Here is a 26,217-nt window from a genome sequence, read left to right as displayed (position 1 = left end):
TTAGCCACTTCATCCACCAGTTCCCTCAAGACCCACAGATGCATCTCATCAGGTCTCATGGACTTGTGCACCTTCAGGTTCCTTAGATGGTCTCAAACCTGATCTTCTTCTATGGTGGGCAGTTCTTCATTCTCCCAGTCCCTGCCTTTGCCTTCTGTGTCTTGGGCAGCGTGGCTGGAGCACGTGCCAGTGAAGACAGAGGCAAAAAAGTCATTGAATACCTCAGCCTTCTCCGTTGTGAGGAACAATGAAAAATGGCTGAGCTGTCCAAATCAAGAAACAAGCATGAATCTTTTCTGGCTTCACATAGGACTACTGAGGTCAGGTTAGAAAGAGGCACATTTAACTCAACAGTTAGAGTAAACTCAAATATTAGGTAAGTGCCTTTTAGAATGATGGAGAAAAAGGATACAGAAAGCAAATAAAAATAATTGCAATATGGAATTGAGAGGACAAGCAAATATACAAAGGGAAGAAAAACACTTATCTAATGAGAAAGCAAACATGGAGGTAGAGACCCCAGATGCCTCATTTGTACAAGTCTACAGATCTACGCTCAGCAGAGCAGCCAGCAATCACCCATGTGCTATTGCTCAAATGCTTGAAAGTGGCTTCATAAAAATACCTACGGTGCACGAGGACAGAGACTTCAGCATCAGCAAAAGTATTCACAATTCATTAATGTTAATTCTCTATGTCAAAACATACAGACAACCCCAAAAATAACAGAAAAAGGCAGATACAGCAAATGCTTTATGCAACCAATAGCATAGCAGGAATAGCAAATAATCAGAGAAAACTCTTGGCAGATTCCTCACAGATTAAAAGAGTTCAGGCAAATTAGGCAATAAAAGCTTACAGACAAAGCCATTAGTGGATCAGCTTATAGAGAACTCCTATGAGAGAGGGCTCAGTTTGTCGGATGATCTATTTGCCATGAACTCTGCCACCTGTAACACTGAAGTACCTAACAGACTCACAGTGTGTTTACTGTGAAGCATCACAGCAAGAACTTTTTGTACCAGTTTGGATTGGCAGCATTTCCTATTCCCTTCACGTAACATGAGTTTCCTTTTAACTTGAAGAAAAGAGACTTTGAGAAAATGAATATCCTAGTGAGGAGAGAAAAAAAAAAATCTTCAAATTGTAGGGCAAACAATTGGGCAACATGAAAATAGTTTTCAAAACAAACAGAAACGTTCATAAATGCAGGACAATTCACTCCTTCCTTCTCTATGGTAAGAAGAAAAAAGCAACGTGAATGAGTCTAACCAGCATGCTCAGCCAGACCAAAGATGGAGTATGGTATAGATCCCTAGGACTCAAAACACACCAATTTTTGTATTATACACATAAACAAACAGAGAGCAGCATAGGGCAGCTTGCTCCACACAGGGTTCACAGAGGGGACACATTACTATTTACAACACAGCACATTTAAATGACAGTGACACACACCACTCAGAGGTGATCATTATTACTGGCTGCTTAAGGGATGATTTGAGAAATGATCTGTAAATTTAATTTTTAATTAAGCCAGAAGCCCTAAGGGCCTGCTGAGTTCAAGCATTAAGGGGGGAAGAGGGGGAAATCAATTCTTGGTGATGGAGAGGTCTAGCAAAATCTAATAGGCCTGGGTAATATATCAAGAAGCTTTTAAGATCAGTCACACAGCTCAACAGAGGAAAGCCTAAACCCAATTTCAGATAAAAAAATATGCTGTAAAGTGGAATGGATAGTCACCATTGTTCAAGTCTCTGGAAAGCTACTGTCTTGAGCTCTGACACACATATTACTCAGAAAATAGATAAATGATCAACTCCAGCATGCAGAACTTCACAGGGAAGCCCTCGCGCTTAGCTCCAATGAGCTTGGAAAAGCAGCCATCTCCAAACGACCTTGCAATCTCTCTAAAGCTTCAGCATGGCCAGAAAGATCTACGTTAACTAATGAGAAGTAGTCATCAAAGCCTCCTGGAAGGAGGCTAGTTTATGCTGAGAGACAAAATTAGTTCCCTTGACGCGCAGCACAGGTTTATTGGGTTCATCACAGTGACTATGGCTGGAGGAGACACAGCACTGAGTCCCTCTGACCTCCACAGTGCAGTTTCAGTAACAGTTACAAGATCAGAAATCAAAGATTTTTCATCCCATCTCTTGATTTCAAGCTCACAGCACCAGATGAGTTGCACTTATGAGTGCCAAGAGAAAGGACCAATGTCATAGAAGGCCACTCGTGTCATCTCTGAGATGCTGTCATGATCAGGGAGATCCCCAGTGACTGAAGAAAAGCAAGTGTTGCACCCATCTTCAAAAAAGGCCAAAAAGACAGTTTGGGGAACAGTCGGCTTTGCCTTGGTTGGTGGAAAAGTCATGGAGTGAGTCCTCTTGGACTGGGCTTGGAGGAGAAGGCAGCAGCTGGGGCCGGTCAGCATGGATTGAACAAAGGCAAATTGTGCCTGACCAAAACAATTGCCTGCTATGGGAGAACAACTGGAGCTGTGGATGAGGGGAGAGACGTGGATGTCATTCACTTCGACTTTCACAACACTTTCATCACCACCTCCCACAATCTTTTAGACAGTTTATGTTGTATCAGTCTGCAAGAGGGGAGGCTACAACTAGATGAGCAAGAAGGTAGGAGTTAATGAGTACGTGGAAGCCAGAAGCAAGCAGGGTACTACAGGAGTCTGTACTGAGACCTGTCCTCTTCGACATCTTTATCGCAGACCTGCAGGTCCTGACAAGATCCCTCTTTCCAAGTTTGTAAATGAGACCATATTGTGGTGAAGAGCTGATATGCTCAAGGGCAGGGCTGCCACTCAGAGAGACCCATAGCCACAGGCTGTGGGAAACACCAAAATTTCTCCTTGAGGACACATCTAACTCCATGTGCATATTTTCAAGAAGAAAGTTGGGCAGAGGAAATGAGCGAGAAATGAGATGAATGGTCTTGTTTTCACAAACCTTCCCTTCTAAGAAACAAGTCATTTATCAAAGTGCTGTAATCCTACCAACTGTCATAACACTTGGTCTAATTGCATCTGGAGAACAATAAGCTGTATGTTCAGGAAGAAACTGTCTGCAACGAGGTCGGTAGAGAAACTCTGCTATGCATGATGTTGGATCACAGGTCCAAATACAAGAACAAATACCACCAGGCAAGGGGTCAGTGATATTTATATGAAGCAGCTTCATGTCACTTTGCAATTAAAAAATTTGGTTGGTTAATTTTCTATATTTTCATAAAATGCCATTCCTAGTGCATTAATCTACGTCAGGGAAGGTCTGAAGTGGGTGAGGGGGGAGGCAGGACGTGTAAAATCCATCTTTTAGAAGAATACAAAGCACATTCAAGAATTATTAAAAGCGCTAAAAAGCTGCTTGGGCTGAGACTTCACACTGCAGTTTGCTGTAGACATACTAATGTTATTTTGGCTTTCAGCAATGTAAGTATCGCTTAACTTCATGCCTTGAAGAAAATGTCCTTGAAACCTCACACTACAAATCCCACTGGAGATGAACCATTCCCTCCTGCAGTGGTTTCAGGAGGACTATTTGGGAGCATGCACCGCCAAGCAGGAACAAACAGCAGCAGGTCCACAATAGATGCATTCAGTATGAGGAGGACATGTTATTGCTGTTCAGGCACCGACAATTCCCCATTTAACACTAGATGCCCAAGTTCGCAGCAGTACCAAGACTGCACATACACTTCATTAACACACTCAAAGCAAAAGATAGAGGGGAGGAGACCCTCTCACTGGCAGCAAAGCTGGGCATGTAGGAAAAAGACTTCATTTGGATTCTCGATAGAGAGACTTGGGACCCCCTGCAAAGCAAGATAACACTTGCATCCTGGATAAAGGTGACAGAGTAAGGACTAGGTAGACAAAAACAAAACACACAGTAACACAAAGCAATGCACACACAAAATATGAGCACTGGGACCAAAGAAGAATGACTTTGATGGACAGTATCTCAGTATCTCAAAGGTGACTGAATCTAAAGCTCTTCCCATGGCTTAGGAATTGCTTAGCTTCATGCCTTGAAGAAAATGTACTCAATACCACATTGAAAAAAATCTTGTCATATGCAACAGCAGATTTTCCATCAGTCCTAAATATATATATTGCATGCCATCTTCTTGCTGGGGGCAGGGTAGCAAGGAAGGGATCAAGTGAGAAGAAAACACATAAAGAGGATTCTAGTACTCACCCAAGAGAAAGTATTTTAATGCCTGCAGTGCATCCTCTGCCTTCTGAACTGTACTGGTGTCTGGTCCCCACTGAAGAACTTAGACCTAGGAATAACAATTGCAACGGATCCTTCCTAAGATGTTGAGCCCACCAGTGTACACTAGGGGATGGATCTTATCTAAATTAAGTGGCCACAGCATCATGGTATCAAGGGCACCCAAGATCACTGGTACCAGCCACACATGCTTCAGGCTTGAAGCAATGAGCTGGCCCTTTATAACACAGCAGAACGCAAACACACAGAGCATGTTACAGGCTGACACTCTGAGCATTTTCCTGGAAGGATCCCACATGGACCATTGCATCCACAGAGACCAAAGCAAAGTTCTTATAAGGAAGAAGGTGTTTCCAGTGAACAAAAGAAGCTGTAGATAAGTTGAAAGGAATAAAATTTATTCCTGTAAATTTTTCACTTTCTAAACTTAAAAAAAAAGCACTTTTATACTCCGTTGAAACAAATTAGAAGGATTTCTAGTTTTTTACTTTCTCCCCCCCCCAAAAAATCTCCGCTGAAGAAATAGCCAAGCTGAAAACTAGACATCAGGTGATGGTATCATTTCAGACTGTCAAACCTGATTTAACTCAAAGAAATTCTGGCACCAACATGCCGCCTTCGGTGGTTTTATTTGCCTGGGCAGGCACTCAACAGTGGCTCAGATCCCCCTGAGCTCATGCTCCAGGATCCTGATGGAGCCCAAGCCTCCTCGGGGGAGGACAGATAGCAAGTTTTTCGCAAGTATTTGTTATCTGTCAGCTCAAATCCTGAGTCACCATTAGCATGCAGGTTAAAGCACATGCGCTGTGCCAAGGTATGCAGTCAGAACCGAATATTTGGGTGAGTGACTCAGTGCCTGGGGAGGAGGCAGGGCTGGAGGCTGTGCACCCCCATGCCAGCGGGCTGGGCAAGGCTCGCATGTGCACAGCTCAGCGTCGTGCACAGGATTGAAGTTTCTATGGCCAAAAATCGGAGTCTCGTCCCTGGAGTTTACTTGACAAGCATCTCCCAGCAGATTATCGCCAAGAACCAGATTTCACAGTAACCAGGAGGAAAGGTGAGGATTACCCAGCTGATGTTCCTGGATTGCACAGGCACACAGGGGTGATATAATAACCAGAGGCAATACCCTGCGCATAGCGCAGGGGCTTGAAGAGCACATGGAGGAAGAGGAGCTGCTCTCCTCTTGCCTTGCTCACCTGTGGCTTCCCAGGCAGCGCTGCAGGCGCCCTCCGGCACCCACACCACCACAGTAGGGCTGCACCACCGGCTGGCAAAGACTCAGCCCCGCTGCTTTGTATGCTCCTGGGGCAAGCAGTGACTGCTGTTAGGAGACGTTTAAGCTCCTCCTGAGGTCATGGTTTATGCTTAGTTGAAAATTAATAGAGGGGAACATTATTAAAGCTATGAAATGGATATGCAGAGGAGTGTCCTTGCTGCGAACAGAATAATAAAATCAGGTGTGGTTTTGATAACAAAACTGCTGAAAAACATGTTTGAGCACTGGAAAGGGAACATGCAGTAACCCCAGAGACCCCACCGAGGGCTCTGGCTAAACTCCTCACAGTGTCACGCCACCACCCCCTGCACTGGAACAGCTTACAGGCTGCAGATGCAAGAGGCTTTCTAATCCTGCCCAGCCAGGCATGGAGGCTGAATCATTAAAAACCCTCAAACAACCTAACTGTGAAGACAATCCATGAAAAAAAAAAAAAAAAAACCCCAAACCAAAACAGTCATATGAGTAACGCCGGTGCCTTTGCAGAAAGCCAGGCCAGAGCCCCCAATGAGTGGGAATGATGCACCAAGGAACCTGCCGGACCCCAGCCCCGAGCGCAGCCGTTGCTCTGCCTGCAGTCGCAGCCACAGGCAGACACACAAGGGCAGTTCAAGGTCTCAGCTAGGCAGATATTTAATACTATCCAGTTTGTTTGGATTTTCTTTTCCTTGAGGATAAAGCAGGATATGTTAGCTTATTTTGCAATAACAGAGATTTCTATGTCCCAAACAAAAACAAACAAGCAGGAACCAAAAAAAAAAAAATCCAGAAACATTCGTCGGCTAGAGAGTAACCTTGAGACATCTTCTCACTGATTCACTTGGGCATGATGCCAGAGCTGGCTGGACTTGGGGAGAAGGAGGCAGGGTGGGGAACATCAAGTATTTAAGTATTTTCAAGGTTAGAAACCTGTCACTCACCATTTTTTGAAAGAAAATTCTGAATTATTTTTGGTAGGAAATAGAAGGTTTCATTTTTATTATTTTTAAAAATACCTTTCGCTTTTCATTATTTCTCAGTTAAGGTAAAGGGGAAAAACTGATAGAAAATCTACTAAGTGAAACCTTGCTTGACCTTTTCTTTCTCCATAATTTTATTAGAAAGAAGCTGAGAATGCCTCCTCCATAAACCCTCACTTTTTACAGCTATTCCAATCTTCCTGTGAAAGGAAGAGGGGAGGAAGTGAGAAAAACCAAGTCCTAGATTTGATGCAAAAATAAGATTTCTACAAAAATACATTACATAAAAATCCTACATGCAAGTCATTAATTTTTAAAATAAAACCCCTTTAGTCGACAGCTTTTTTTTTTATTTATAGGTGTTTGACTACCAGTCTGTTATTCACTGATGTCATGCAAATATAAATTCAACAGTCTGTAATTCCTGAAATTATGCATTTAGAGCTGCATTTCACATGCATTTTATTCACCATTTGCTGTTGTCCCACTATGAAGAAGTCCAGCATCCAACCAGGCAGAAAAGCATCAGAGGTCCCAAGTAATCAAACTCAGTGCAAGCATTAAACAGCCTGACTATAAGGAGCAGCATCATTACTTACACATCCTACCTGCCAATTGCTCATGAACCTTAAGCATGTCAGAAAAAAGGCAGTCAGATTCATGAACTCTCTCCTGACCAAAATAATTTGGTGACAAATTATTATTATTACTATTATTCTAAGAAATGGGCTAACCTGCCTCGCAGATGCTGTCCTTGGTGCACCCACACACAGCTCTTCCTCTGCTTGGTCTCAGCGTAAGCTCTGGCTTTAGGTTTTCCTCCTCCACTCATTCATTTTGGGTGATCACACCTACTGGACGGGAAGCATGTCCATGGGTCATCTAAGAGCACAATATCTACATGACAGCAGCTGTGTGATTTTTTTTTTTTTTAATTTTTTTTTTTAAACACCATATTGTGTTTCAGCTGGAAGCAGAACACTAACTATGAAAACCAGATGATGTGCCGGCAGGAACTGTGGAGTCTGAGTAACACAGATCGAATTAACCTCCTGAGGTGTCCCTGTGGAAAAAACCCATAACCATTGCTTCTGCTTAAAGCCTGTGCTTTCCCAAATACAGCTTTAAGATCAGAGAAATGAGAAATACTCAGACACTGCAGGCTACAGTACTGTACACACAGGCTGAGGCTCTTTGCACCATGACCCAGCTTCCACTCTGAAATGTAAATGTGAAGTCAATAGGAACCATCCACATGCACCACAACCACGGGTAGGATGCCAGCTCAGCCTAGACAATGCAACTCTTTTGTCTACTCCAACTTAACAGCAAAACTTCTCGACTCTAATGTAGGAACGATTTGGTCCTAGTCCTTCCAACAAATGCATAAATATTTTCCTTTAGCAAGGATATGGAGACCACAAAATAATTAGTTACATTGATATGAAAAGAGGTGAACATGTAAGAATCCCCTGGTTACACAGCGTTAGCATTGCAGAGCTTGTAATTAAACTTCAATTCCTTTACAATTCGAGACAAGTTCCAGACAGTGGGCTGAAAATACATCTCAAACAGATCTTCAGCATTCAGGACCATCTGTTTCCTTTTTGTGTGAAGTATTTTTATTTGCTGCAAGTAATGAGCTTAATAGTTTTTAGGAGGTTTGTTATTAATAAAGGAATGTGAAAAATTTGCAGAAGAGAAGGACAACCACATTCTGCGCCTGGGTCTGCTCAGGATCCTGGGCATTGCTTTGAAGGCTCCATTTTCTGTTACATCCCTAAATTCAGATTTAGGTTTCTGAATAAAACAGGTTTCATCTTCAGCACTAAACCACCCTTCATATTACGCTCTTTAGGAGAGGAAGAGAAGAACAATTTCCACACCTGAATCTTCGCTGGGAATATACTGCTTCACAGGCAGAATGTAATTAGGCAGGCTGGAGTTTAGCCAGGACATTAGGGTTAATGGCCCTACTGCTGCCAAGTGCCACGGGATACTTAATGAGTGCAAACAGCAGAGGAGCCCACCATGGGTCTCATCTGGAGCATGGCACCTCCACCTGCCTCCTGTCCTGCCGCAGCACCCCTGAGGAGCGCTTCTCCCACAGGGGCAAGGGTTTGCACCGATGGCGAGCAGAGACAGCGCGTGCTGCTTTTCCTCGAACCTGTCACTTGTACGCACCCAGGAGCCAGATGATACCATCAGTGATGACAGACAGGAATTTAAATGTGATAAATTTCCTATAACCATAGACAGTAAGATCTTATTTAAATTATGCCAAGAGGCTGTATCATCATTGAACATTCAGCAACAGTTTTATCCAAGCAGAGCAACCTTCGGTCAGTGCTTTCTCCCCACGTCTATTATTAAAGCTCTGTTTTGGCCGAGACAGATGTATGAAGTACATCAGCACCAACTGGAAGAAAATGCATTATCTGCATCATAAAAAAAAGAAAAAGGACCCTTTTCTCCTTAGTTTTCCTTTTGCTCAGAACAGCACAAAGGATTGCAACCCTCCTCCACACCCTTCTCCCAAAACCATGCTGTACCACTTTCTTTCTCACACCCACATGCTGCCGTGGTTCAAATGTCTCATCGTGAAAGCCTGACAGGAGGAAAGCCACCAGCAACAACAGAGCCAAGGCAATGCACTGCTGGAAAGGGGGGATCTGCTTACCTGTACAGCTGGGTGTCACTGAAGCTGCAACCACTAACATCAGGACTGAAGCATCCCGAGTCCCAGTACCTGGTCATTCCTCAGCACCTGCAGGGAGCTAAGCCACCCTGAGGACAGCACTGAACTGCACCTGAAAATACGCTCATACAAGGATGCAAGTCATCCTCCAGCTGCAACAAACAAAATGAGACTCCAGCCTTCCAGAAAGCCAAGCTCACCAACAGAAGGGAACCAAGAGGAACAAAGCTTTCCCAAGCTGTCTTGCAACAGGCTGCCCAGCCAGACCATTCCTTCTCATTGCCAAGCACCAGGCAACCAAGCAAGCCCAGACCAGCAAGCCCCTTCCCTTCCCAGCTCACCATCAGGCCCACCTCCGCCTTCTCTTACTCCTCTTTTCCCTAACATAAAGCTTCTGCCACAGCAGCCCCCAAGTCACTCACCCCTGCCCATCGCAGCCTGCGCTATCATGCTTCCACGGACGGAGCTGAACCACAAAACCTCGGGAGCAGAGCTCTCCCCTTTTCTCTAGAAGCAGCTTTGCTCCTCAGAGCGGCCATGACCCGGGGAGGGTGCAGTTCTTATTCGCACCTCCTCCCCACAACTAACAAGGCCTCACAGGTGCCCCACGTGGGACCTGCCCCTCTGCAGGGCCCCAGCCCCAGCCGAGCTCCTGCAGTCCTGGCACACCGCTTAGGAGCCACCCACTAAGGCTCCCTGCCCACTAAAGCCCCTGGAGGTACTGGGAGCACTGTGTTTTGTTAGCCCCAGATGATCCCCGGTGGAAGGGACAGATACCCATTTTTTAAGCAAGAGTTTTCCCATATAGTATCTATCGCCTTAGGGATGCTGGAGGAAGAGCATCAGGTCTGTGCTGTACACTTAACCCCGCGCAGCCCCCAGGACGAGGTCACCATCCAGTCTCAGCTCTGCTGCTGTCACCCACAATGGAAACGTTAGCTTTGGGTGGGTGCTACTTCTAATGCCGATATCTGAGCACGGGGGTTAGGAACCAAAATTAGCATATTGGTGCAATAGCAACAAAGTGCCGAAGTGTTTAATGCATCTGGCAGGGCCGTGTCAGCCATTTATTTACTGTAGTCAGTCCCTAAATCTGTATTGCATCTGCTGTCTGCATAAATAATGAATAAAGCAATAAATCTGGCAGGGTTACCAAACACTTTCACTCGGCTTTTTGTGAACCTGTTAAATTCTGCTGTGATTCATCTGCCTGGCCAGGCCCTGAGAGACACTTCTTGGAGAAGGGAGGACAGGGGGGCTTTATTTCTGTGCACTGCTCTGGAGCTTCCAAAACCAATTCCCGTTCAGCTGCAATCCTACTTTCCCTATCATTTTTATTGAGGCAGAGAGCAACAGAGAGACTCTTCTGAACTACAGTATCTTACCCTGTTCCAGGTACAGGTCACTGATTTCAAGACCGAAATCTCAGATGCTTGTATTAGATTTTCTTTTTAATGAAATTGCTGATTTTTCTTCCAAGGCGACGCCACCAGAAGTCACCTGTTATTGTCCTTTCAGCGAGAACCACATCCACTTCCCTACACTACAAGAGGATCACACCAACATGGTAGTGTGGGGAGATGCCACCGCTCTCCACGAGACAGGACCAATTGCCAGGCTGCTTGCCAAAGGAGGCTTTCGGATAACCACAGCTTTTGAAGAGCCTTTGGCAGCAATGTTAGGAGAGTCTGATAGGTATGAAGCAACAAAGGATAGAACTTGGTAGACCTAATGTGCAAACAGCGTCCAGATAAATAGTAGCAAAAAAAAGTTTTATAAATATAATAAATATAAATATAAAAATATAAAAAATTTTATAAATATAAAAAATATAAAGCCAGTTTTGTATCCGGAAAAATGTCTCTTCCAGCTTAAATTAATTGCTGTTTCTTGGTTGCATAAGTTGACAAAGCTTAGGGTTTGCTATAACGGCTTTTTCCAACAGAACGGCTGCTTTTTGTGCCATGCATTTTACAATTTTCTTCAGTCCTTATGCCTTTTTTGGATCTCATCATGCTCATGGCATATTACATGAATTTCTGCTTGCCCCAGCTGACTTACTTGTTAATAGATCCTCTGTCTTTGGCATATTTCTTTCTATTTCTCCACTGTTGAAAGAAATTATCCAACATAACAGTAAAATCACAGTTACACTGATGATAAGCCCTATAGCACGGATTTTTCTTGTTTTATCATCGGAAAAAAAATCAGCAGGTTCAACATGCCATTCAGTTACCTCTCCAGTCATGTTTTTCTATTTCAAAATAATTTCTATTCTTCTTTTACCACAGGCTCTGCCAGTTTGTAACTTACACATCATCCTGTCATCTTCATTGTGGCTTTGTGGGTTTTTTTGGTTTTTACCCTAAATTTTGAGCTGGCAGTCTGAGAGACATATTCCTAGAATGTGTGAGACATCAGGACTTGCCTTTTACTCTAGAGCACCACTATTTTTTGCCATCCAACTTTTTTATGCAGGAGCACTTGATATGCAACAGTGCACAGGCTGTCAAGGAGACTCTGAACTGGGACAAATCTCCAATCTGTACTTTTGTTTTGGAACCATAAAAACAACATGCTGGGAGCTCAGTCCTGCTCCATCCTCCAAACAAGCATCTCTATTCTCAATGGCAGATGCAGTCTGATTCACCTGACTGCACTTGTTAATAATATGTAGGTAAGGTGTACTTTATCAATGGATGTGAGTAATTGTTCTCTTCTAGGAAAATCAAAAAAAGATTTAACCACTAGCCAAGGAAATTTGCATTTCAGTTATTCATAAAGGATAAAACCTCCTTTTTCCCTTGTTCTTAGAAACCTTTATAAACTGCCAAAGTCAATGTGGGAGCAGGGTAGAAAAGATTTATGCAAAAATCTTAATAAAATTCATTTGGATCTATTTACAAGACAGAATCTACTTGGCAGATATTTTTAAGAACCCGCTCAGGAAAGCAGTAAATACATAAGCCACGTTTAAAAAAAAAAAAAAAAAGCATGGTGCTGCTCCCCACACATCATCCTACTTAATGGTGCTTTAACTTTAGCTGTGAAATTCTCTAAATCAACCTGAGTAAAATTGCATAGTCACTGCACTAATGCCCAGTGCATGGGCTGGGAGATAGCTGCCATTGCCCCACTGAAAACTGTTGACAGCAATTGTTCCTGCAGGTCTGAAACTGAAAAGTGCTGCAGCTCGAGGCGAGATCTCTGCTTTTCCAGCTCCCCACCCAGCTTTGCTCCCCACTGCCTTCTCTGTGCCTGCGCTGCCTGAGCCCAGGTTCTCCCAGGACTCTGCACGTGCCGTACCTAAGCAGCTTGAATCCAGTTCAGGTTTCAGATGTCTGCAAATCTCAGCTGCCCTCAAAGCAGGCAAAGTCAGGTCCCTTGTAGGGAAGGGCCCATCTAATCTGCCTAAGACGCAGAGGAGGGCCATATGCAATGTCCTTTCTGAGTGTACTTGCAAGAGCAAGCCTCAGCGGGGTTTCCTCGCAGGCCACCCAAGGCTAGCCTCAAGTGCAGGCAAATAGCATGGACGGGCGGCCAACATGGCCCTGAGTCAGCTCAGCTCAGCACTGTAAATGAAGCCAGGCAGGTAGGGAAGGCAGAAGGCTGCCTCTCCCTTGCCAACTCCCTTTACCACCAGCCTTGTGCATCCAGGAGCTCTGTCTCAGCCTTCTATCAGGCCAGGCCCATGACAGCTCTGTGCTTCTCTCTCCTATCTTCTGGTTGCTCTGATCAAGCAGACAGCAGCGATTTGCAAGCGGCGACCAGGAAAACCCCTCAGTCAGTTTTGGACAATGTTTTCCATTGTCTCAGGCTGTCTTGCTCCATAAATGATGCTAAACTGCTTCTTACGGTTGGTGTGAAAGATGGGTGGATGCTGTGCCAATTAGCCCTGCAACTGCAGCTACGTCAGAGGCATGCTTCATGGAAGCCATTAATATCTTTTAAACTAAGTACATTTTTTCTACTGACATTTTCTTTCATGTTAAGCTCTAGAACTAACTTCGGTCCTTCCTCCTTCAGCGCATATTAGCCTTTCCCTGCCAGATCTTCAGCTGGAATAAATTTGGCCCCCCAGCCCCTATTCATTAAATGATGTGAACATGTGCATTCAGTTAAACAGGCTTTTCACATGCTTTATGCTTACAGATGAATGTTTGGCTTGTGTAGGCCTTCAGTTGCAATTCAGGGGAGGACAGGGCCCAGTCCAGGCTCTTCACCAATATACCTGTGAAACGACGCATGCTCCAAACAAGCTTTTCTGAAATAGGAAATACCCAACTTTCCAGGCATTTGTTCAATTACTGCCTGATATTGTGGAACATAAACATCACTGAATAACATCATTCCTTCAAACACGGAACAGTAATGTTTGAGTAACTGGAGCATAAATATAGTTCACCTCAGGCAAGAGATAAATTACATTAATAAAGTGTGGTAGTGTTCTTTAATTAGTTTGATTAGGCATGACAGAAGACGGTATTGTTCAGAAAAGCTCCATTTCCTGAAGTAAGGGATTGTTGCTGTAGATCCCAATCTCTGGTTTTTGTTGGGTTTTTTTTAAACAGGTTCATTAATTGCTAGAGTATTGCTTTAAAGAGGATTTCACAGAACAGGCAAACATGGCATCATTAGCACAGGCTGATGCTGCTACACTTGTCATTTGGTGTCCATGGTCCATTTCCCTCTCATACCTGGATTCAGTTGTGCTCCTCTGCAAATGGATCCTACAGAGCTTCATGCTTGGGGAGTTTCAACAGCTGCACCCTCCATCCCATCAACCTCTTCCAGACTTGTGGGGAAACAGCCAGACTGTGGCCAGCTGCCCACAGTTCCTCTTTTACAAGTCCATTTCTAATATACAGAGAGAGAAAATTAGAAAATAGTTTCATTACCTGTCAAGGTAACTCTAAACATTCAGAAGACTCTGCCAAGTCACCACGCCAACACTCCATAAGACAGAAACTTCAGACAGAGCTCCCATCTTCTCCACTGTATGTTACTTATTTATTTACTAGATTTACTGTGCCATTAAACTCAGCAAGACCTGCCGTGCTGCTCATGCTTTGCAAATACTTGAAGCTGTGAAGTGTCAGGTCTGGAGGATCTATTTAACAGTGGCCTCGTGGTGCCAGACCTGGCTGCAGAGGCTTTGCTCAGGCCCTGAACCTGTTTCTGTTTGGGTCAGGCCCCTGCACCATGCTCCCCGCTACAGACTTGGCCTACGAAAAACTATGTACAGGTTCCTAATTCACTGATGCAGTTGAATAAATTCCAAAATATACCTTTAGGTACCCAAATATTTCTGTGCATCTGACTACTAGGGTATGATACTCACCTTCAGAAATCACTGCAAGTTCTTCCTTTGATTTTGCAGTAAGAAGATCATATTCTTTCTGAACTCAGCAGCTGGTTTTCTATTGACATACAAGAAGGTACAGATTGTGGCTAAAATTTAAAAATCATCACTATATGGTTCCAGAACAGCTCGTGTCCCCAGACAGGAGAGAGTTGGTCCTGCCAGAATACAAACACCTTGCTGACACCAAACCCTAGTTTTGTAAGTCAGCTCCGCTAAGGTGGATAAAGTGGTCTTTCCTGCCCATTGATCACACAAATCCAATTTGGAGACTTGTTTTCTCTACATGACAGTTACAGGAGACAGACCTGATTAAATATTTCTGTTCTGATCAAGAAGCATCTCACAGGCAATCCTGTGACTGCAAACCAAAACCCTCCCCAGCACTCAGCCGCACGTTCTGCCTGATGGGCTGTGCTTAGCTATGCTTCTTCCAGACCTGCAAAACAACGCGCTTTGAGACCAACGCACAATGTGTTTTGAGCTTTAGGAACAGAAACATATTCACCTTCACACTCTTATCCTCGAGATGCAGCAAAGATTGCTTACAGTCGAAGGACACTCAAGGTTTTTACATCTTTCCTGAAGTACATACAGAACAAGGGTTCATCCACTCTTGTGTATCTCTCCTTAATGCCTTCCAGTTAAAATGCTGATCAAGTACTTTATTAATGCCCAAACACCCAGATGTCAAGGCTCCACGTGCTGTCTGTTTATCAAGCAGCACCAAAGACTGTACTACCAAGTCTGAGGATATTGAATTTGATTTACATTGCAAGTGCAACCTGTTCCCTACAGGAATGTTCTGTTACAGGTCTTCTCATGGCACAGGAACAACAACTGATCAAACACATTTCTTGAAGTTATGCCAATGGCTATTTATTTGTTGTGTTTGTGACTGCTCAGTAGCAGAGATTATGGCCTTGATGTTACTCTCAGTTGAACAACTGAGGATTAACTTCTGTGAAACCAGTGCAGTTACCCCAGCATTACATTTGAAATCAGAATTGGCATCAGCATAGCTGAATAATTACAGTCAAGTTAAGGATGGCAAAACACATAGGCTTTGCTGTTTTCTCCAAAATGCTGTAGTGTAGACCCTTTTGGACCAGTACAACCCAAAATACTGTTCCCACCAATGCCGACTGACATCATGGCTCTTCGTCTGGTCTGGAGCCTGGTAGCTCAAAGGTAACTAGAAGCACAGTGGATCTCCCAGGGTGATCACAAATTTCAGAGTACATTCTTGTTTCTGCCAGTCAACCTCTGCAACATGCTTAGCCCACTGCTGTGCTGCCCCCGACCAAATGGTCTGACAAGTCTGACAGTCTTCAGCTCAAATAATTTCTCTCGTCCTTCAGCTCCTCTTACAATATCGTGACCTCTTTTCATCCCACTGTGGAACATCCAAAATGCTCCATGACACAGTTATTAGGCGGATTTGAAAGAAAATTCCCCTGAGAAAATTCACCTTTGAAAAAGCTCCTCTTGGAAAATTTTAGAGATCCCAATGGAAACAGGCACAGCAGGAGGAAAGCAGATTTCATGTTTGCTTAAAGTGTTAAATAAGTTTTTGATTCCAAGCTAAGTGATACATTTTCATAAACAGGGACACAATTTAAATTATTTCTTTTTATTCTAAAAAGATGATTGTTTTCCTTCCAAAATACCTCATTTTAATAGGTTTTTCTAAAATTACATTTTTAGGCACAGACAAAAATAACAGCCCCAAAACTCTATTTTCAAAAAAACACCCTCATTGGATTCCTTTTAAGCTGGCAATACTTATGACTTGTATTGAAAGAACAACCAATAAAGGCACTTTCTGCCTTTCCCTTGCTACCCTTTAAACCAATCTGTCCACCAATCCAATTGTTCCATCTGTTTCCAAAACAAAATTGCATTTTACTACTAGGATATTCTCTATCCAAATCCTGAACAGCTTGTAGCTAAGTATTAATCCATAAAACCCTGAAAACAGTATCTTATTAATTCACAAAAATCAATATTCCAGTACACATTTTAGAGCCAGTTCATTACAGTTAAGCCTAAATTTATACGATGGTCAACGGAAAACTGTCCAAAATGTATCTGTTTACCTATAATGAGATAAACTAGTTGCTAAACCTCATTCCACCAAAAACAAGCTCTGTGACAGGACTCTGGTTCAGGGAAAAAGAAAAAGTGATCTTAGATTGTATGTAAACCTGGTGTAGTAGTTATCTCTTCTTTAACAGAGAATAACACAGGTATTCTCTGGTTTTCTTGCTCTTCTTCCCCTGTAGCCAGGATATTTAAAAAAAAAAAGAGCAAGCTCTGTGCCTGTCCCAATGACAATTCTTCATGAGGGCTGTCTCTCAATTCATATATCCTTGAAAAGAATGTGGCACCAGAACAGGCTTAGTTGCATCAGTCTGGGTGTCCCATCGCATTCCTTTGAATACTGAATCCTATAAAGGCTGATTTTCCCAAATAAGTCTATTATCCTCAAAAATACAAGGGGAAAAAAAAAACAACTTTCAAAGCCTATAGCTCTTATGGTGGTGTTTTTACTAGTAGTCCAAATGCAACAACCATTGATACTGATGAGATTTCTTCCACTGGTTTCAGTACATATCTGATCTGAGATCCTGAAAGTAAATGAAGCCTGAAATTCCCAGAAATAGAAATCTATTGTCATCCAACAAATAAATATATGTACATAGGTATGTATGTATGCATGTATACACACATATATGTGATAAATTATTATATTTCATTTGCCAATAATGGAAAAAGTTTATATATTTATATTTATTTAGGTATATAAGTTTTTTCATTACTGACAACTAAAGTCTGATCATTTTTCATATGGTGACATCAGGCTCTAAGATTTTCCTTCTCATTCTCCCTAGTTCCCAGAATGAAAGTGGTTCATGAATCATGAAGGTTAAATACAAGTAACTTGCATTACCATTCACAGAAGAGATGTGGTTAATTGCTGTCTGCCTTTATTGTTAATTGCTGAACAACAGTGCACTGGCACACCTACCACAGGCTTCTGAAGATAAACACAGCATATGCCCTCATTGTTTGTGTTCTCTTTACATCACTTTTTCTTCCAAAAAACCATGGTAAAATTCACAGATCCTGTGCCTTAATCTCCTTTCCCTTACACTAAACACATTAATTCCTCTGGCTGATAACTCCTGTGTTACACCAAGTCAGAGAAGAGTCAGGCCAAACAGAAGGACTTCAAAGCAGTTCCAGTAAATTAAGTCACCTGCTCGCCAAGAGCAAGATTTCCTCTCCACCTCTTTCCCATACACAAGCTGGGTTAATTCCGCTCCTGCTTCCCTTGAAAATGCTGAGGTGATGTTCCTTCCAACACTGGAGTATGACACGATCACATCAGACATACCCTGCACCAAACGAAACCCACAGAATGGAGAAGAAAAAAAAAAAAAAAATATTTAACACTCACCATAGAGTAGTTTAGGGAGATGGAGTAGTTCCATCATTTGACCAAGCATTTCTTTCAGGTTTAAGTCCCTTGGAAAGGGGAACTTTCCTTTCCACCGAGGAAAGCGGTCACCCTGCTCCATTGTGCTGGTGTTCGCAGCCCTCTCAGGCTCCCTGAGCCCTTGCTAGCCCTCCCCTGGGTTATTTAAGAGGTTTCTCATTGCTGTCAAGAAAGAAAAAACGGGTCAGTCAGGCCCCCAGGACAAAGACCCCCAACAGCATATTTTTTTCTGAGAGACTGAGTCTGGCTAGTCATGAAGGCAAATCTCCCCTTTTGAAATAAATAGTGATTGTGCAAGGAATTGTCCTCTAACATGCAGCGCTTTAGCCTTCCTGCAAACTGTAAATGCCTCGGTAGCTTGGAGCCCCAGCCTCTGAATATGCAAATGCAATTTGATTCACAAGATGAGATGCATTGTCAAAGGATCTCTAAGAAAGAGGACTGCACAGATTAGATACAACACATTTCTCAGATCAAATCAATGGATTCAGACAGGAAAATAGCGTAAGTATTTGCTGGGATGGTACACCATCTGCATGGTGTTTCTCTTGAGTTCCCATATCATGTTCTTGTTAACTTCCCCATTGCTATCCCTCACAGACATTTTTTTTTCTCTTTCCCATGACATTAACCAAGGTCTGATGGAGAGCAAGTGTTTCTTCCCATTGGATTTAATTTTCTCTCTGTAGAAACAGACTAGCAAGAACCATATTTCCCAGCCTATTCTTAGCCATGCCATGTTCCTGACACTCAGGCTGAAAAACCTAGAAGGCAATAACCTTGCCAGAAACTTCAGGTTGGCATGTAAAGGAGATAAAATCAGTAACAGAAGTGATTAAGGAGCTGTAAGTGCTACTTTACAAGGAAAGACTGAAAAAACTAAATCTGTATAACCAGGCTGAATGATAATTAAATCAGCACATCTACAGGCTATTGAAGCATTAAAGGCCAAATCTCCAAAGACATGGAAATCAAGAGGATTTGGGCACCTGAATGCCTCTGAGCAGCCAGGTGAACAGGCCAGAATCTTTTTTTCTTTTCCTCCAGTCTTTTGAAGAGAATTTTTAATTTCAACATCATGTCACTGGAACCAGCAGAGTTAGAGGAACTTTAAATAACTCCCTACTTGTTATGGGAAAAACAACAGAATTACAGCTGAAGAAATTAGAGAATATTCAGTGTGATCTATGGAAATGTTGCCAAATAATGGGGTAAAACTGAAAGAAAAAAGTCAAAGGTGAGAGTCTCATATTTGCATATCAGTGGCAACAAAGGAAAGAGTAGTAGTGGAAAATGAAAGCATCAGTTACTGACACATTGAAAAGTGGAGTGGCCAAAGGATGGGCAAGGAGAGTTGCCCTAGCAAGTCAATGAATGTTTATATCTAATTCATATTTTGCATTTATTAACTGCTGTATCACTCAGGACAGAGTAGCCAGGAAATTAGAAGCTTATCATTACTTTAGAGAGAGAAAAGAAGGAAGCAGGAAAGAGAGGAAAGGATGTAAGGAACCCACAGAAATCCAACAGTTGAGAACTCATGTATGAGGTGTGGCAGGCAAAGATTCAGATCCCCACTCTGCACCGCATGGAGCCTTGCTCCCTTGTGAGAGAGTTTCAGTGGTCTCACCTCCTTGTTTTCCTGTAGAAAAAAATGAAACACTGGACCTTGCAGTTCTTTACAGAGCAGGATTCCTGGTTCCTGGCCAGTTCTACCTCGCAGCCTAGCTAGCTTGCAAAGCTGGCTAGCATCAGTATTTCCACTGCCCAGATGGAGGCACAGAGGAGGGTACACTGATTGACCAAGGTCACCCAGCAGGCCAACAGCAGAGCCAGCAAGAAGTCCCAAGTCTCCAGAGTCCTGCTGTGAGCCGTCCTGCCTCTTCTTACTGGCTGTTTCTGTTCTTGATACCCATCACTCATTAAAATCCAAATAAAACACAGCAAATACTTATTATTAATTTCCAAAAAAATATACAGGGCTGTTTTTCCCATTGATTCCTGGCAGATTCTTTCCTGAAATTTGCCAGATTGGTACGAAAACAAATACATATAAATTAGCAATATACGACATGACATGAATTAGAACATTCACTCTCTTTAATCATTCCCACAAGCATTTTGTCATTTTTCTGTCAGTTCTGTTGATAGGAAAGGAAACCGCTTCACAATTTTAATCTCTTTTCCCTGAGCACATTTTGTTCTTAAAGTTAGCTGATATAAAGCTAACGTATTGGAAACGGGGGAGGCTGGTGAGAAATTGGGAAGAGCTCTTTTTGTTTCTCTCTATTTCAGAATGAACAAACATCCATTGGCACTTTTTCAGGCATCTCACTCCTCTCCCCCATCTCCTCACCTTCTTAAAATATGCAAAGATATTTTCTCTTTGAACTTTTCTGAGAAGGAAAAGGACAGATACTTCAAGTCAATCCTCTTGATTAATCCAAAAATTTTCAACAACAGCCACTGGCTTCTTCTGCATGACCTTGATGTCAGGCCCAGAACTGCACAACTGTATTCTCACATTTTCAACACCAGACCATGTCAAAGGCGTCTACCATTGCCTGCATCTTCATTTTCTGGCCCCAGTCAGATGAAGAATAGAGGCGCAGAAGAAACAATGGTGAGTTGGTGATGAGCACCATAGCAAAGCCATCCTCCCTGCGCAACCCTGTGGAAGTTTGTTGTCACATTTGGATTTCGATTTCTCATGTACTTATTTGCACACTGCAAAGCAAGCCTAGAGTTCCGTACAGCATATCTAGGGATAATCAAAACCAACATGATGAATTTATGACAAAATGGTGCAAAGATGCAATATGATACATTGCAATAATATGACTAGTACATTGCACAGAAGGAAACAAGAATGGCTGGGAAAATATGAAAGGATACAAGAGACCATTATTTGTTTGACATGAACTGAGTAAGACATCACAAGAAAGAAAGGGATGAGGAACTTCACCTTGTGCCCCAGAAGTCAGTACAACTCGCAGCAGTTGTAGCAGATGTTGAATGGGGCACCAAGTGAACAGGGAAGCATCAATGACTTTTGAATAATTGGGCCCAAAAAGCTAGTGTGGTCTTTCAGAGGGAAGTCTAGGTCAATGAGACCATGAGTCTGGGTCCATGATGTATGGAATTAACTCTTCAGAAAGGGATACTTCCATGTAACATGTCCAAAACACATTTTATAAACTAGAAAGGCAACTAGCTCTGGTGAATGTAGATGTTTAGCCATTCCCCAAATCAGAGGCATCTAATAAAAATCTGCTCTCATATCAGATTAGATCACATTTCTTGGCTAGAACCCATTTCCTATGAATATAAAGTGTGTGTTTGTGCCTATTGTTTTATCTTTTTCATGCCTCTCAGACCTAGCTATTATCCATCTTGCCAATAGTTATTTATTACTTTGGGATTATAGGTAAAGTAGGTAATGACCTATTAAATCACAAACCAACACTTATTATCACCAAACCCAAACTCCAATTGCTAGAAAAGAATCACTTAATTTCATGTGGTTAAGAGTTTACTTTTTTTGCAGCCAAGATAATAGATGGTCGTTGCAAACCTTTTTCCCAGGAAACTGGCAGTTGGAGTAAGTACTCCATAGCTCATGTTTAAACTGTAAACAGAGGAATTGTTCTTGATACATATTCCAGGCACAGAGCTGTGCCCAGGGTAGCAGAAAAAAATAGCAAATATATTTTAGGTTTTATCTTACAACATGCTCTAAAAAAGTGCTGGCATTTGTCAACACACTACATTTTCCCTTTGAACAGCTAGAAGTGGATTATGCAGACAGGTACAGGGCAGGTGACATACACAACCTTCCTCCAATTGTTTCAAATTCTCCCACAAAACCAGGCATGACTGCTCTAAATGAGGACCAGATCCAGCATAGACATGGGCCCATGCTTCCACTTGCAGCAAGAGAAACAGGGAGGCAAAAAGGGGTGCCAAACCTTAGCACCATCTTTCGAAGGAAATGCTCCCTTTACCAAACAAGAGGGCCAAGTGTCAGTCTGCGTCATCACTTATGCGCTTATGTTCTTGTACATAAAATCATATAGTGGCAGAAACAAACCCTAGCAAGGAAACATCAAGAAAGAAACATGATAGATATTTAGATCAGGTATAAACCAACTGTATGTATTCTACATGAGATACTATATTTAACTGGTAATCAAATAACTACCCAAGAGTCTTTGCTAGCCAGAGGCTAAAAAATCTTACTTGGAAAGAATTCAAAATCGAGGCCAAATAAAAAAAAAAGTGTAGTTAAGTTTGACATGCTTACATGAAAGACTTTTGTGATAAGCAACTGAGAGTCTTCTGCCAAGATCTGACTGACTGCCAAAAGGTCATGTTTATAAAGGTTGCAAGCAAATCACTGGCTCAGGTCTCCATCCAGAAACCTGTTGTCCTGGTTTTGGCTTGGATAGAGTTAATTTTCTTTCTAGTAGCTGGTATAGTGTTGTGTCTTGGATTTAGTATGAGAAGAATGCTGATAACACACTGATGTTTTCAGTTCTTGCTAAGTAGTGTTTAGACTAAGTCAAGGATTTTTCAGCTTCTCATGCCCAGCCAGCGAGAAGGCTGGAGGGGCACAAGAAGTTGGGAGGGGACACAGCCAGGACAGCTGACCCAAAGTGGCCAAAGGGGTATTCCATACCATGTGATGTCATGCCCAGTATATAAAGTTGGGGGATTTGGCTGGGGGAGGGCAAATCACTGCTGGGGAACTAACTGGGCATCAGTCAACTAGTGGTGAGCAATTGCATTGTGCATCACTTGTTTTGTATATTCCAATCCTTTTATTATTATTGTCATTTTATTATTGTTATTATTATCATTATTAGTTTCTTCCTTTCTGTCCTATTAAACTGTTCTTAACTCACAAGTTTTACTTTTTCCCCTGATTCTCTCCCCCATCCCACTGGGTGGGGAGGAAGTGAGTGAGCAGCTGTGTGGTGCTTAGCTGGGGTTAAACCACAACACCTGTGAACTTGAAAAAACTCTTTGCAATGTTCAGTGAGTTACTTCCCCCACTCCCAAATAGCAACCAGTGTAGCAAAAAAGTATTTGTTAAGCAAAATAGGAAAACACCAGTGCAGTAGATAAACCCATCTTATAATATCTGCATATAATACCTAGTTCCTGAAGTATAATTAAAACTATTTCAGTCTCTCCTCCAGCAAGGTGATGCCTAAGACAGCTGGTTGCTATCTTCCTTTTGCAATACCATACTCACAGGTCAGGATTCAGTCAGCAGTAAAGCCTAATTCAAGTCACTGCTGATTTGGCACAAGCTGCACCTCTGCTGCCAGGCAATTCTCTCCCCACTCCACCCGTGCTCGACCTCCCCATGACAGGCTTCCTCCTGTCTACTTTCTCAGCAAAAACACGAGCCCCAGTGCTCGTACACACAGAACCCCCTTCAGTGTTAGTATTTGCTTTCCAGCTCAAGGAAGCTCTTTCAAAATCTGTCTCAGACGTCTCTTTTTCAGGCTCAAACTTTGGCATCCTAATAGTCGAAGCCATTGCCTGGCTACATTTAGGGAGATACTAAGCACACTTGGGCATAATAAATCACGCGCTGGTACAATGGGGAACTTTTCGTTATGATATGCCCCCTTTTAACTGAAATTTCTCTCAAAGAGAAAAAAAAAAGAAAAATATTCATGTTTCAGCTCCTTTGGGCCCTTACATTTATCTTTCCTTCCCTCCACCAGAGTGTTTTGCCTGTTTGGGGATCCTCTTGCCTCTGAAAATCCAGCTCTAGGAAGGGAGTCATGGGATTTTATTTTGCTTGAGACTGCAGTGCCCAGGCGTGTGCAGCCTAAGACAAAAAAGCAATAGAGCATTATTCCTGACCATTTTTGATCTGATTCTGCCACTGTGGCAGCATGAGATTTGAAGTCTTTTCTTATGCTCACTAAAAAGGCTGAATCCTCAGCTGATATGAGCAGGCATAGCTCTCCTTTAACTTCAGCACAGGATGTCTGATAAAAACATGTCTCGATAGCGTTGGAACCCAAAGTCAGGAGTCCCTGTGTGACCTCACATACAGTCATGTGGGCAGAAGAGTAAACAATGTATTTTCCTCAAATGTTACTCATTTCTCTTCCAAGAACAGACCCTATAGACTACCAATAAAACAGCTTTTTCAGAAGCAGTTAATTGTACAATGGAACACAGAGAGAGATCCAGAAAATCTCCAAGGTATCAGCAGAAAACAATGATGAGAGACCTCAGCCCAAGAAAGCACATAAAACATGTTAGTTCCAGCATGTGGAAAGTCCTGCTGACTTCTTTCTGAAGAGCCCAAAGGGTCTTAGATTCCAGGAAACTATTTGCTATTATGGGTTTGCTAATACTGATGTGAAATCGCAGTGCTTTGGGCTTTGCCTGTGCAAGATCTAATGGAAAGCTTAACTGTCCTTTTCTTCTAGAGCCAACAGCTTGGTTTTCTTCTCCCCATCATAGGCACTTTCAAAAATGAAGACCTAGAAGAAATGTATACCGAGGGTTCCTAAAATCCTGTAGCTGACAGAAAAGTGCAAGGGAATTATTACTATTTCTATTTATTTATGTCTTGAAATACTGCCCAGAATGTCATACAACATGATAGGATGCAGGATCTCTGCAGAGAATAATTCACAGTCTAAATAAAAAGACCAGCCAAATGCCTCACTGGGTGCTCACATCATGCCAGCCACCTCTTAGATGCTATCAACCCAGATGCCATAGCCAGCTCACAATAAACACTGATCTTTTCCTTTTCTTTGTCCCCTCCTGCTGCTTTGCGTTAAAGCCCATGCACTGGAAGAGACACAGCAGAGACTGGAAAGAAAGTCAGACTGGTGACGCCTAGATACGCAGGCTTTCCAGCCATGAAGCAGAGGCACTCCTTGAGCAATCCTACGTTTGTAGGACTGTCCTGGCAGTTCATTTCTGTCTTCCTTGGCAAGCAACTGGAGGATCCTTCTTCCCAGCCAAGGTTACATGGAACCTGCACTTGCCATACAGCAAAGAAATATAAAAAGTATATTGACCATTTTAAATGGGCTATATAACATTCTCTGCACAAAAATTAATAGTCTTTAGCGTAAAGGAAAAGACCTTTACTAGTTATGTAGATACTATTTACCACGTCTTGGTAAATTTTGTCCTCCCACTAAAATAGGAAAAATGTTGCAAGCTCAGCAAAAGAACTGGAGAAAGTTAACCTCCACCCTGAAAAGCAATCTCCCTTTTTGCTTGTTGTTGGCTGTAAGTTTTGTTAGGTAATTCATTGGGAAATTTTTCGATAAAAGTATTTGCCAGGACACTTTAAAAATGTGTTCAATTTTTAACAGTACTCACAGAACCTTTCCAACTGAGAAACAATCCACAGAAATGGTTGTTCTGCGGAGTCCAAATTCAAAGGCCATGATATTTTGCCTTATAATTTCTTAAGGAAAATTCTAGATGAAAAAAGTGGTGCTGGGGAAAAATCTGTATGAAGCCACAGGAGCTCAAGTCTTTTGAATTCCAACATATATTTGCAGGTCAGTGACTGAGAAGTATCCATTAGCTCCAAACATGCCTCATAAATTTCTTTAACAGAAAACACATGCTTGGAAGGTAATGCATTACGTTAGTGTCTAGTTCTTTCAATTTCAGAATGCGTTTCTATAATTACACCCTCTCTAGCCTAGGGATCTACACACTACTGCATAGGACATGCTCTTTTATACCTAAATGTTCTAGATAGAAGGCCCAGGTTGCTCACTGATTGGGTGTATGTTGCGTCATCACCCGTGAGGAGTGTCACTGCACAAAATTTGCAGTCCAGTAGCAGGTGATGGCTCTGCTCACAGTTGCATTTTTTTCTACTACAGTTCCTCCCACCAGATGAGAGCTGGTCTTCAGGATATAGGCCTATAGCTTTCTTGCACAATGGCTGTGTAAGAGGAATCCCATTCTGGCCAGGCACAGGGCTCTTCATGTCTCCCTGTCCCACTTACATTGCCTTTACCAGCTGAGGAGGCTCCAAAGGTAGTATTCTCCTATGGAATACAGACCTGCTACAGCCAAGTTTTGGGGCAGTCAGGGATCTGGCCAGAGGTGTGGGCTCCTTTTTAATTGTGTATGCTCAGGTTTCACCCTGACACGC

Source organism: Harpia harpyja, chromosome 21 (assembly GCF_026419915.1).
Source record: "Harpia harpyja isolate bHarHar1 chromosome 21, bHarHar1 primary haplotype, whole genome shotgun sequence".
Classification (NCBI taxonomy): Eukaryota; Metazoa; Chordata; class Aves; order Accipitriformes; family Accipitridae; genus Harpia; species Harpia harpyja.
This window is presented reverse-complemented; position numbering follows the sequence as displayed.